Source organism: Salmo trutta, chromosome 12, assembly GCF_901001165.1.
Source record: "Salmo trutta chromosome 12, fSalTru1.1, whole genome shotgun sequence".
Lineage (NCBI taxonomy): Eukaryota > Metazoa > Chordata > Actinopteri > Salmoniformes > Salmonidae > Salmo > Salmo trutta.
Window position 1 is genome coordinate 61,050,487 of NC_042968.1, and position 14,026 is coordinate 61,064,512.

The window sequence follows — 14,026 nt, forward strand, 5'->3', positions numbered from 1 at the left end:
ATTGTTATAAATGTGTCTAGGTGATCATGAACTCTGTGTGAATATGCCCTTGAAGTATGCCCTTTGATTAGTGTAATGTTAGCTAGCTACATAGTTGTCTTTGTATCAAAGATAAAGTTAAACGCAGCCATTGCTAGCTAGCCAACTCTACCAGCTAGCAGTACTGTATCATTTTTAGTCAATAAGGTTTTTGCAACGTAAGCTTAACTTTCTGAACTTTCGAGATGTGTAGTCCACTTGTGTAGCTAGCAGGACTGACTTTGTGTTAGCTAGCCAACGTTTAATTACTTCTGCGTTATGAAAGGAACTAGACACGGACACGAATGATCCATTGGTAGTTTGTTGTAACCAAGTATTGGTGCTAACCGTGTGTTATTGGATGCTAGCATGCTAGTTAGCTACGGCGTCATAGGATACGGTGCACTGGGTGGGTTTCACGGAAGAATACTGTACCAAGTTATCTAGTTGAATCAACTAAGTTTGAGCGTATTCCTGGAAACATTGAACCGCTGTAGTTTACATCAATTATAATTTCTAAAGTGGAAGTTGTAAAAGTTATATTTGAGTGTTTCAGTGAATGGTTAGTGAGGGATGCCCTGCTCTCTCGCTTCCCCAGTTGTTTAGTTAATTTTCATTCCAGTCTCCTTTGCATTAGCGTAGCCTCTCCTGTAGCCTGTCTACTATGTGTCTGTCTATCTCTGTTCTCTCCTCTCTGCACAGGCCATACAAACGCTTCACACCGCGTGACCGCTGCCACTCTAATCTGGTGATCCCAGCGCGCACGACCCACGTTGAGTTCCAGGTCTCCGGCAGCCTCTGGAACTGCCGGTCTGCGGCCAACAAGGCAGAGTTCATCTCAGCCTATGCTACCCTCCAGTCCCACGACTTCTTGGCGATGACGGAAACATGGATTACCACAGAAATCACTGCTACTCCTACTGCTCTCTCCTCGTCTGCCCACGTGTTCTCGCATACCCCGAGAGCATCTGGTCAGCGGGGTGGTGGCACTGGAATCCTCATCTCTCCCAAGTGGACATTCTCTCTTTCTCCCCTGACCCATCTGTCTATCTCCTCCTTTGAATTCCATGCCGTCACAGTCACTAGCCCATTCAAGCTTAACATCCTTATCATTTATCGCCCTCCAGGTTCCCTTGAAGAGTTCATCAATGAGCTTGACGCCTTGATAAGTTCATTTCCTGAGGATGGCTCACCCCTCACAGTTCTGGGTGACTTTAACCTCATTTCTATCTGCCTCCTTCTTTCCACTCCTCTCCTCTTTTGACCTCACCCTCTCACCGTCCCCCCCTACTCACAAGGCAGGCAATACGCTTGACCTCATCTTTACTAGATGCTGTTCTTCTACTAATCTCACTGCAACTCCCCTCCAAGTCTCCGAACACTACCTTATATCCTTTTCCCTCTCGCTCTCCTCCAACACTACTAACTCTGCCCCTACTCAGATGGTATTGCGCCATCGCAACCTTGGCTCTCTCTCTCCTGCTACTCTTTCCTCTTCCATCCTATCATCTCTTCTCTCTGCTCAATTCTTCTCCAACCAATCTCCTGATTCTGCTTCCTCAACCCTCCTCTCCTCCCTTTCTGTATCCTTTGACTCTCTATGTCCCCTATCCTCCCGGCCGGCTCGGTCCTCCCCTCCTGCTCCGTGGCTTGACGACTCATTGCGAGCTCACAGAACTGGGCTCCAGGCAGCCAAGCAGAAACGGAGGAAAACTAGCCTCCCTGCGGACCTGGCATCTTTTCACTCCCTCCTCTCTACATTTTCTTCCTCTCTTTCTGCTGCTAAAGCCACTTTCTACTACTCTAAATTCCAAGCATCTGCCTCTAACCCTAGGAAGCTCTTTGCCACCTTCTCCTCCCCCCCTCCCCCCCTCCTCCCTCTCTGCGGCTGACTTCGTCAACCATTTTGAAAAGAAGGTTGATGACATCCGATCCTCGTTTGTTAAGTCAAACGACACCGCTGGTCCTGCTCACATTGCCCTACCCTATGCTTTGACCTCTTTCTCCCCTCTCTCTCCAGATGAAATCTTGCGACTTGTGACGGCCGGCCGCTTGACCCTATCCCTTCCTCTCTTCTCCAGACCATTTCCGGAGACCTTCTCCCCTACCTCACCTCGCTCATCAACTCATCCTTGACCGCTGGCTACGTCCCTTCCGTCTTCAAGAGAGCGAGAGTTACACCCCTTCTCAAAAAACCTACACTCGATCCCTCCGATGTCAACAACTACAGACCAGTATCCCTTCTTCCTTTTCTCTCGAAAACTCTTGTGCGTGCCGTCCTTGGCCAGGTTCTCTTGCTATCTCTCTCAGAATGACCTTCTTGATCCTAATCAGTCAGGTTTCAAGACTGGTCATTCAACTGAGACTGCTCTTCTCTGTGTCACGGAGGCTCTCCGCACTGCTAAAGCTAACTCTCTCTCCTCTGCTCTCATCCTTCTAGACCTATCTGCTGCCTTTGATACTGTGAACCATCAGATCCTCCTCTCCACCCTCTCCGAGTTGGGCATCTCCGGCGCGGCTCACTCTTGGATTGCGTCCTACCTGACAGGTCGCTCCTACCAGGTGGCGTGGCGAGAATCCGTCTCCGCACCACGCGCTCTCACCACTGGTGTCCCCCAGGGCTCAGTTCTAGGCCCTCTCCTATTCTCGCTATACACCAAGTCACTTGGCTCTGTCATATCCTCACATGGTCTCTCCTATCATTGCTACGCAGATGACACACAATTAATCCTCTCCTTTCCCCCTTTTGATAACCAGGTGGCGAATTACATCTCTGCATGTCTGGCAGACATATCAGTGTGGATGACGGATCACCACCTCAAGCTGAACCTCGTCAAGATGGAGCTGCTCTTCCTCCCGGGGAAGGACTGCCTGTTCCATGATCTCGCCATCACGGTTGACAACTCCATTGTGTCCTCCTCCCAGGGTGCTAAGAGCCTTGGCATGACCCTGGACAACACCCTGTCGTTCTCCGCTAACATCAAGGCGATGATCCGATCCTGTAGGTTCATGCTCTATAACATTCGCAGAGTACGACCCTGCCTTACACAGGAAGCGGTGCAGGTCCTAATCCAGGCACTTGTCATCTCCCGTCTGGATTACTGCAACTCGCTGTTGGCGGGGCTCCCTGCCTGTGCCATTAAACCCCTACAACTCATCCAGAACGCCGCAGCCCGTCTGGTGTTCAACTTTCCCAAGTTCTCTCACGTCACCCCGCTCCTCCGCACACTCCACTGGCTTCCAGTTGAAGCTTGCATCTGCTACAAGACCATGGTGCTTGCCTACAGAGCTGTGAGGCGAACGGCACCTCCGTACCTTCAGGCTCTGATCAGTCCCTACACCCAAAGAAGGGCACTGCGTTCATCCACCTCTGGCCTGCTCACCTACCTACCTCTGCGGAAGCACAGTTCCCGCTCAGCCCAGTCAAAACTGTTCGCTGCTCTGGCACCCCAATGGCGGATATAGCTCCCTCACGATGCCAGGACAGCGGAGTCAATCACCACCTTCCGTAGACAACTGAAACCCCACCTCTTTAAGGAATACCTGGGATAGGATAAAGTAATCCTTTTAACCCCCCCCCCAAAAAAAAAAATATATAGATGTACTATTGTAAAGTGGTTGTTCAACTGGATATCATAAGGTGAATGCACCAATTTGTAAGTCGCTCTGGATAAGAGCGTCTGCTAAATGAAGTAAATGTAAATGTAAATGTAAATGAATTAGTGGATGGATTGAGCTGTTGTCATTGAAATATTGGTGGTAGGGCAGAGCGGCAGGAGTGGCAAATGTTACTGACAAGTTCCTAATGGTGTCTCTCTCTCTCTCTCTCTCTCTCTGACACACATACTTCCACTCGCACACACAGGCACGCACACTTGTCTTGTGAATGAAGAGACTGATGAACATTGCCGTTTGTTATTGACAAAGAAGGGAACGGAACATCAAGTGGTCATAAATCCAAGGCTTGAAAGCAAATGTGTCAATTTATGCCGATGACTCAAGTTTCCTCTTTCATTTGCAATCTGGAACCCTGCATGATCTCATTGAAAATCTAGATCACTTCTCTAGCCTCTCTGGACTAAAACCAAATTCTGATAAGTGTACCATATTATGTCTTATACAATGGGTAATCCTGAATGCTGATTGGTTAAAACCGCATTCCCACTGTTGTCTATTGCACAAGTTACCACCAGCTAAATCTATGACGTTAAACTTGTGCAATAGAAACTGGGTGACTATTTACTCTGTTCCAAACAATTTATAAACTTGATCTCTGTTATAAAAAGCCTCTAGACATTATCTCACATTTCTTTTAGACTAACATTTTGTTTTCAACAGCGGAGATTTGTATAAACCTTGCTGTCTGTCTCTCCGACATTTGCAACATTGTTTCAATGCTCAAATTCGATCTCCAACTGTCCCATAGTAATGAACATGTCTGGATACAGCTTCAGTTTTAAGTGATGGTGTTAGCTGTGTTGTTCGCTAGCTCCTCATCTCTGAAGAACAGTGGAAATGCAGCTACTTTGCTGTTATTCTGGCTGCACTTTTTGACCTGCCTGTAAATTAGCTGTAGTTGGCTAGCTTGCAAGCAAGGGATAAGAATGTTGCCAGCCAGTATTGCAATGGAACATTTAGATTCAGATACAGAACAAACTTGAACGACTTGGTCGCGTCTCTAGCAACTGAACTGATAGAACGGTACTATGTGTTGGTACTATATCTTGTGGATGGATGAAATGGAATTAATAAATTATGGAATTAATAAGTTAAATAGCTGTAAAATAGTCATATGTTTGAAAAATTGAAGTTTTGGGATTTTAGAGGAATTTGTATTTCGCGCCACGCCCATCATTGGATATTGGAGCAGACGTTCCGCTAGCGGAACATCTAGATGTAAGAGTTTAAAGAGGTGCTTTTGTGCTTTCTTCACCACACTACATTTGTGGGTGGACCATTTCAGTTTGTCAGTGACATGTACGCTGAAGAAGTTAAACTTTCCACCTTCTCCACTGCTGTCCCATCGATGTGGATAAGAGGTGCTCCCTCTGCTGTTTCCTGAAGTCCACAATCAGCTCCCTTGTTTTGTTGATGTTGAGTGAGAGTTTTTTTTTCTGACACCACACTCCAAGAGCCCTCACCTCCTCGCTGTAGGCTGTCTTGTTGTTGGTAATCAAGCCTACCACTGTTGTGTCGTCTGCAAAACTTGATGATTGAGTTGGAGGTGTGTGTGGCCACGCAGTCATGGGTGAACAGGGATTACAGGAGGGGGCTGAGCACGCACCCTTGTGGGGCCCCAGTGTTGAGGATCAGCGAAGTGGAGATGTTGTTTCCTACCTTCACCGCCTGGGGGCGGCCCGTCAGGAAGTCCAGGACCCAATTGCACAGGGTGGGGTTGAGACCCAGGGTCTCAAGCTTAATGATGAGCTTGGAGGGTACTATTGTGTTGAATGCTGAGCTGTTGTCAATGAACAGCATTCTTACAAAGGTATTCCTCTTGTCTAGATGGGATAGGGCAGTGTGCAGTGTGATTTCGATTGCATCGTCTGTGGAACTGTTGGGCGGTAAGCAAATTGAAGTGGGTCTAGGGTGACAGGTAAGGTGGAGGTGATATGATCCTTGACTAGTCTCTCAAAGCACTTCATGATGACAGAAGTGAGAGCTATGGGGCGTTAGTAATTAAATTCAATTACCTTTGCAATCTTGGGTACAGGAACAATGGTGGCCATCTTGAAGCATGTGGAGACAGCAGACTGGGATAGGGAGAGATTGAATAGGTTCTTAAACACACCAGCCAGCTGGTCTGCGCATGCTCTGAGGACACGGCTAGGGATGCCGTCTGGGCCGGCAGCCTTGAGAGGGTTAACATGTTTAAATGTCTTAGTCGCGTCAGCCACAGAGAATAAGAGCCCACAGTCCTTGGTAGAGGGCCATGTCGGTGGCACTGCATTATCCTCAAAGCGGGCAATGAATGTGTTGAGTTTGTCTGGAAGCAAGACGATGTGGCTGGTTTTCCTTCTGTAGTCCATGATTGTCTGTAGACCCTGCCACAAATGTCACGTGTCTGAATTGTTGAATTGTGACTCCACTTTGTCTCTATACTGCCATTTTCTTGTTTGATTGCCTTGCAGAGGGCATGACTACTCTATTTGTATTCTGCTATATTCCCAGTCGCCTTGCCATGGTTAAATGCAGTGGTACGCGCTTTCAGTTTTGTGCGAATGCTGCCATCTATCCAAGGCTTCTGGTTAGGGTAGGTTTTAATAGTCACAGTGGGTACAACATCTCCTATACACTTACTTATAAGCTCACTCACCAAATTAGCGTATACATCAATATTATGCTCTGAGGCTATCCGAAACATATCCCAGTCGCATGATCAAAACAATCTTGAATCGTGAATTCCGATTGGTCAGACCAGCGTTGAATAGTCCTTATTACGGGTACTTCCTGTTTGAGTTTCTGCCTATAAGAAGGGAGGAGCAAAATGAAGTCGTGGTCAGCTTTTCCCGAAAGGGGGGCGGGGAGGGCCTTGTTTGCATCGCGGAAGTTTGAGGAACAATGATCCAGTGTTTTTCCAGCACGAGTGCTATAGATTCTGGCAATTAGGCCCCACTCAACAATCTATATAGGGCCATAAGCAAACAAGAAAATGCACATTCTGAGGCAGCGCTTCTCGTGGCCTGTAATTTTAATGGAGTGAAACTCATCTTTATCAGCATATCATCTGTGCAACTAGAGGTGACAAAACTGTAGATTACCTTTACTCCACACACAGAAACGCATACAAGGCTTGCCCTCTTTTTGTTAAATCTGACCATAACCCTACCCTGCTGATTCAGGCTTACAAGCAAAAACTCAAATAGGAAGTACCAATGTTGCGTTCTATACGGAAGTGGTCCGATGAAGCATATGCTAAGCAACAGGACTGTTTCGCTTGCACAGACAGGAATGTCATTCAAGATTCATCCGATGTTATTGAGGAGTTTACCACATCAGTCAATGATTTCATTAAGAAGTGCGCTGACGATGTCATCGTCCCCACAGTGACAGTTCGTACAGTACATATCCCAATCAGAAGCCATGGATTACAGGCAACATCCTCACTGAACTAAAGGCTTGAGCTGCTCAAGGAGCGGGACACTAATCCGGAAACTTATATGATATCCCGCTATAACCTCCGACGAGCCATCAAACGGGCAAAGCGTCCATACAGGACTAAGATCTCTAATCCTACTATGCCTGCTCTGATGCTCGTTGGGTGTTTCAGGGCTTGCAAACTATCATGGATTACAAAGGGAAACCCAGCCACGAGCTGCATAGTGACGCGAGCCTACCAGATGAGCTAAATGCCTTCTATGCTCGCTTCGAGGCAAGCAACATAGAACCATACATGAGAGCACCAGCTGTTCCGGAAGACTGTGATTTTGCTCTTTGTAGCCGAATGGTGTCCTGGTAACTTGCAGGGAACGAGACAATGGTCCCCCATAGAACGTTCATTTGGGACCATCACGCGACATCCTAAGGACTAGTAAAAGGAAATTCCCGAGAAAGTCCTAGAAAGGTCCTGACATGGTCCTCAGTGACGTCCTGGGAACTTACAGGGAACTAGACAAATGTCCCCCAGAGAACATTCCCTGAACGACATGTTTTAATGTTACTAGAACGTTTTTGGAAAGTCAGTGGTTCACATTGTGCCGAAACCCTTAAGAGACTTAATGGGAAAATCGCCGAATGTCCTCAGAATGTCCTCTGTTAAGTGGGGTCCCTGTGCCCAAAAATGCCAAGGTAATCAGGCTGGTAATGGCTCACATCAACACCATCATCCCAGACACACTGGACCCACTCCAATTCGCAAACTGCCCAAACAGATCGACAGATGATGCAATCTCTATTGCACTCCACACTGACCTCTCCCACCTAGACAAGAGGAATACCTCTGTGAGAACGCTGTTCCTGACGGGCCGCCCCCCAGGTGGTGAGGGTAGGCAACGACACATCCACCCCTCTGTCCCCATCCACATTGACGGGGGTGTGGTGGAGCAGGTCGAGAACTTCAAGTTCCTCGATTTCCACATCAGAAAGGAATTAAATGGTCCCCATGTACCAACACAGTCATGAAGAAGGCATGACAATACCTCTTGCCCCTCAGGAGGCTGAAAGGATTTGGAATGGGCCCTCAAAAAGTTATACCGCTGCACCATTGAGAGAATCTTAAATGGCTGCATCGTCGCTTTGTTTAGCAATTGCTTGGCATCCAACCGCAAGGCGCTACAGAGGGTTGTGCGTACGGCCCAGTACATCACTGGGGCTGAACTTCCTGCCATCCAAGACCTCTATACCAGGCGGTGTCAGTGGAAGGCCCTAATAATTGGCAAAGACTCGAGCCACCTAAGTCATAGATTGTTCTCCCTGCTACCGCACGGCAAGCTGTACCGATGAACCAAGTTTGGACAGGACCCTGAATAGCTTCTACCCCTAAGCCATAAGACTGCTAAATAGTTAACCAAATTGCTACCCAGACTATCTACATTGACCCTTTTTGCACTAACTTTTGAGTTATCACATACGCTGCTACTGTTTATTATCTTTCATGTAGCCTAGTCACTTACTCCTACCTATATGTACATATCTACGCCAGTTACCTCGTACCCCTGCACATCAACTCAGTACTGGTGCCCCGTGTATATTCCTCCTGTTATAATGTTTTCTATAATTGTTCTATTTTTTCTCTCTGCATTGTTGGGAAGGGCCAGTAAGTACGCATTTCACTATTAGTCTACACCTGTTGTTTACAGAACATGTGATAAATACAATGTGATTTGATTTGACACTCAGAGAGAAACACATTTGTCCATACTGCGGTAATTGGTAGGCAAGTGCAGGTAATTTCCCCCACTGGAAATCTTGCACTTTTCTCTTTCCCTCACTCTCTAAATCATTATTGTCGTCGGCTCTTTCTGTCATTCACTCTGGTCTTTCTGTTGAAAGACGAACGGTCTCAGCCTGTTCTTTAAAGATGTGTTTTGTTATGTCATAATGCAGCAGTCAGGCCAGACATCAGCACACTTTTCTCTCTCCAGAACACACCACTGCATTCTCAGCTTCCTCTCTGTGCAAGTGTGCATGTGTGCATGTGTTTTGGTTGCTTGTTTGTGTGTATAATGCCTTTGTGTTTTGTGCACAAGTGTTCCTAGAGGGTATAGGGAAAAAGGAAAAACACGAGTGGCTGTAGGTCTTTAATAAAGAAACAAAACCTGGTAGAACAGAATGAGTCTCACAATAAAGAACTACATAATATATTAGGCCAAATCAGAACTATTTCCCAAAACGTGAATCATTAAAAACATTGTTTTTCCAGCATTCCATATAACAACATGGAACACACCCACACACGCACAAAACACACATACATTAATCATTAAGAAGTAAGGTATTTTCCAGCACTCCTTCTCCTAGCTAGCACCTCTCCCCTGTGTCTGCTTTGGCAGCCTCTCAATACGCCCTAACCCAGTTCAACAATACTAGAGTTTACAACACACATACTGTACATATACACCACAATGCTACAGAAAACACACAGACACACACACACACACACACACACACACACACACACACACACACACACACACACACACACACACACACTGATAGCAAAACTAACCTTTTTCCTTTCAATTATGGCTGTAAGCTAATGAGGCTAACGAGGAAGTGTGGGTTGAAAGTAACCTACCCAGCATTGAGTGTGCGCGTGTGTGTTGTATTGTTAAAAGCCATGTGCTCTTTCTCTTGCTTTGTTCTTAGAGAAAGAAATGACTCTCTGAAAATATAATGTATTCACTCCATGCAAAGCGGGAGTTCAAAGAGAGTATTTAAACTTTAAATTGCAACACAGGGCAGACACCTCCGAGGTAACTTTCACATAACACACACAAACACACACTCACACACTGACGTCACACACACACACACACACTGACACACACACACACACACATACAGAGAGTGCCAATGCAGCCCTATTACCCTGTTTCCAGGGAGACGAGATTCCTTGTGTCCATGTTTCTGCATTGACCCTGCATTCCTGTAAATTTAAAGTCTACACATATACACACTAAAGCACATATCTACAGTACCTCTTTTCCCTATTTTACAATAATAATTGTCTAATATTACATACCATTTTATTCAGAGCAATCTTGGATATTACAGAAAATTATCTGCAAATAATTATCACTTTTTCTTCCCCCCTTTTTCTCTCCCTCCCACACTGCCACACTCCCTCCCTCTCACGCACGCACACACACAGTCGCACACCCCTCTGTGACAGGTAAATAGCTGTAGATGGCTTTAGAGGAGATTGTTTGTCTGTGTTTTGGTTTCTGGTGAAATTTCTTTCCGTCTATAAACTGTTAGGAAGATTGTTTCAGAGTGAATCTGTCTACGTCTGATCTGACCCTGTCTACACCCTTTCTAAACCAGAGCCACATTCAGTTGGACACAACACTGGAAAGCTCAGATATAAATATATTTTGTTGGACAGACAATTATCTCTGACATATTGAGTACACAGTCATGTCAGCTCTGTTTATAATGGAATTCCAATCAGTCATAATCAGTATGTTGCACCCAGCTGAAGCCAACCCTAGTCTGACTTTGTCTATCTCCAGTACATCTGTAGCACAGAGCATCAAATGTGGAACTGCATTATACCAATGGCAATAATGGGGGGAAAACACAGGCCATTACTCTCCTCTGAACTGAAATACTAAAGTGAAATACTTGCTAAATACATGTACTGTATTGACTTACTAAAAAGATAACCTCTTCTGTCTTTTTGCAGTGGTTTGCCTCCAACTGACTGAGAGCTCCAGCAGCGTTACCCCCTCATAGACAACATTTCATCATCTCACCACCATCCACACACGCCTGGTCGTTTATAACTAGTCATTTATTAAAGAAGCAAACGGATGTGAGGAGGAGGGAGAGGGAAGAAGCTGTTTCCTCCTGACTGTAAAAGGAATGAAAGGAGCAGTATTGTTAGCCAGTGTGTCTTACAGCGGGGATTAGTTCTGGACTGCTGTTGTGTTCTCTTTGCCATGACCGTCCGGCTCCCCAGAATGGAGCCGCTCCTACAGCCAGTTTCACTTTCAGCCCATTCTCCATCAGGAAACTGGCAACCGCGAGACACCCACTCACAAAAACACTGACACACAGCAGCAGGGCTTTCTGGCGATCCTGTACACACGTATACACACACACACACACACACACACACACACACTCCTGGCGAGTGGAGCCTCAGATGGCAGAGGAACAACAGGAGGATTAAAACTACTATTCACCTCAAACACGCTGACAGGCAGCTAGGGGGATTAATATTGTTTGGGGGTGTGTGTGTGTGTGTGTGTGTGTGTGTGTGTGTGTGTGTGTGTGTGTGTGTGTGTGTGTGTGTGTGTGTGTGTGTGTGTGTGTGTGTGTGTGTGTGGACGTGTTTAACTGTTCTTGTGGTGACCAAAAGTTCCCACAAGAATAGTAAACTAACAAATATTTGACCTAGTGGGGACATTTTGTTAGTCCCCAATATTTCTAGCGGGTTTAGGGTTAAGGTTAGAATTAGTGTTAGGGTTAGAATTGCGTTAAGGGTTAGGAGTTAGGGTTCGTTTTAGGGTTAGGTTGTTGTTTGGTGGAGCACACAAAGAGAGACACACACGCACTCGGGAAGGCAGGAGAGAGAAGCTATGAGCGGCAGACTAAGACGTGACTGTGGGCTTTGTTCCAAGCTGAATATCGCACGGATAGACCGACATTTCAAGTCTGTCCATGCACTTAAGCCTGGTACTTTTAAATGGAAGAGTGCTATGCAATCTTGCCGGCTTTCAGCCAAGATACAGCGGCCCGAATCCTGGATTTGTACACAGCCTAACAACGATGTTGCACCGCGGCTGGGAAGCAAGTTGTCCGTGCATCAGCAGCTGTTGGACGAGAGTACGCAGGCGGTGGCGACTGCGCCGGTGCAGTCAACCAGTCAGATCGGTGGTGAACCATGCTCGGAACCGAGGGAGCAAGGCTGCGCGGAGGCGACTACCACGGAGAGCGAGAGCGATGAACGCGGCGGTGTGGAGTCCGGAATTGAAGGTTGGAGAAATGTAATTTTGACTGAATATGAACACTTTGCTATGGGTAGAAACCCTTCAGTTAAACGAATTGACAATTGTCGTACCAGTGTATCCCGAATACGGCAATTCCTCCGCTATATGTCAGAGGGCAAGGCCGATGAAGGACTGTGTTCTCTGGATAACTACAGACGTGCGTCTGAGTGGTACGGTCAATGTGAAGACCGTTGTTTGGCACCATCCACGTTAAAAATATACCGATCCGATGTTAGAAGTTTCTTGAACTATATTATTCAGTTCCGGCCAGGAGGTCTGCAGGCTAGAGTCAGTAAAATTCGGAAGTTGTTACTCTGCTTGGCAAAGATGGACAGGGATTCGCGGCAGAGCCAGGCAACACACAGGGCAAAATTCCGCAAACGCTGCAGGGACGAGGTGCTCAGCGCTGCCCAGTTAAGACGATTTGTTGAGCTAAGCAATCAAGCTATTCCTTCGGTTCTCAGTAGGCTGGAGGTCCGAGCCACCTGCGCTGATAGACGTAGGTTTGCGGCTCTCATGTCCAGCCGGTTGGCCATCTTTAATGGCACTCGACGATCCCCAGTCACCATCTTCAGTGAGAGGGAATTTAATGAAGTAACCCCGGAAAGTGGGGGTTATCAGATGTCTATTTCCAGCCACAAAACGAACTATACCTTCGGTGAGTGCAGAATTGTTCTATCTGGGCAGGAATACACTTGGCTTAAACGATTCCATCAGATCAGGCCTAGTCTGAGTGGAATGACCTCAGACACAACACTCTTCTTTTTCACGTCCTGCGGTCAACCGTACGGCAATCTCTGTGAGTATGTGGGCCAGGTATTTGAAGAATTTGGCATTGGAAGTAAAGTCACCTACGGTACAATTCGACGAAGCATTGGTACATTGAACTTTAATCAAGGCTCGGTTACAGACTGTGGCTGACCATATGTGTCATTCTCTGGAAACCCAGGCTCGGTACTACCGGTACCATAATTTGCCTCGTAACGCCAGCCGAGTGCGGACACTAATTGAGGGACAAATCAACCCACTATTAACTGATAAATAAAAACTATTTATTTAAAACTCACCCATGTCTTTGTGTGTGTGTCATTTGACTTGGGCCCGTAGTAGGGTGCTCTCAGGGTGGGTATGTAGGTCCCTATACCGTTTAAAAGTATTTAAAACCGTTTTTAAAATTTAGACCTGGTAACCCAAAATAAAACCAGGTGCCTGTAATACGGACACGTCCCCACCGAATCTTATAACTTCCATAAATCAGCCATGCCGGCCCCCATTGACTTGGGCCCGTAGTAGGGTGCTCTCAGGGTGGGTATGTAGGTCCCTATACCCTTTAAAAGTATTTAAAACCTTTTTTAAAATTTAGACCTGGTAACCCAAAAGCGGCGGACGCGTCCCCACCAAAACATAGTGCAATTTCTGAGAAGTTTGGACTTAGCCATTTTTCAGAGATTTTTTTAAAAGCTATATAATTCCCTCTTGCTGTACCTCATTGAGTTGAGGCCTTAGGATGGTGCTCTAAGGGTGGGTATGTAGGTCCCTATACCCTCTATAAGTATTTAAAACCGTTTTTAAAATTTAGACCTGGTAACCCAAAATAAAACCAGGTGCACATATGCTACGGACACGTCCCCACCGTACTTTAAAACATCCATAAAACACTCAATCTTTATCCCACTGACTTGGGATCAACGTGGGGTGCTCCCATGGTGATGAAGGAGGTGGTTATGGCCTTTAAAAGTATTTAAAACCGTTTTAAAAATTCACCCCTGGTAACCCAAAATAATACCAGGTGCATACGGACACGTCCCCACCAAACCTGAAAACGTCCATAAAACAGTCATTCTTTATCCCAC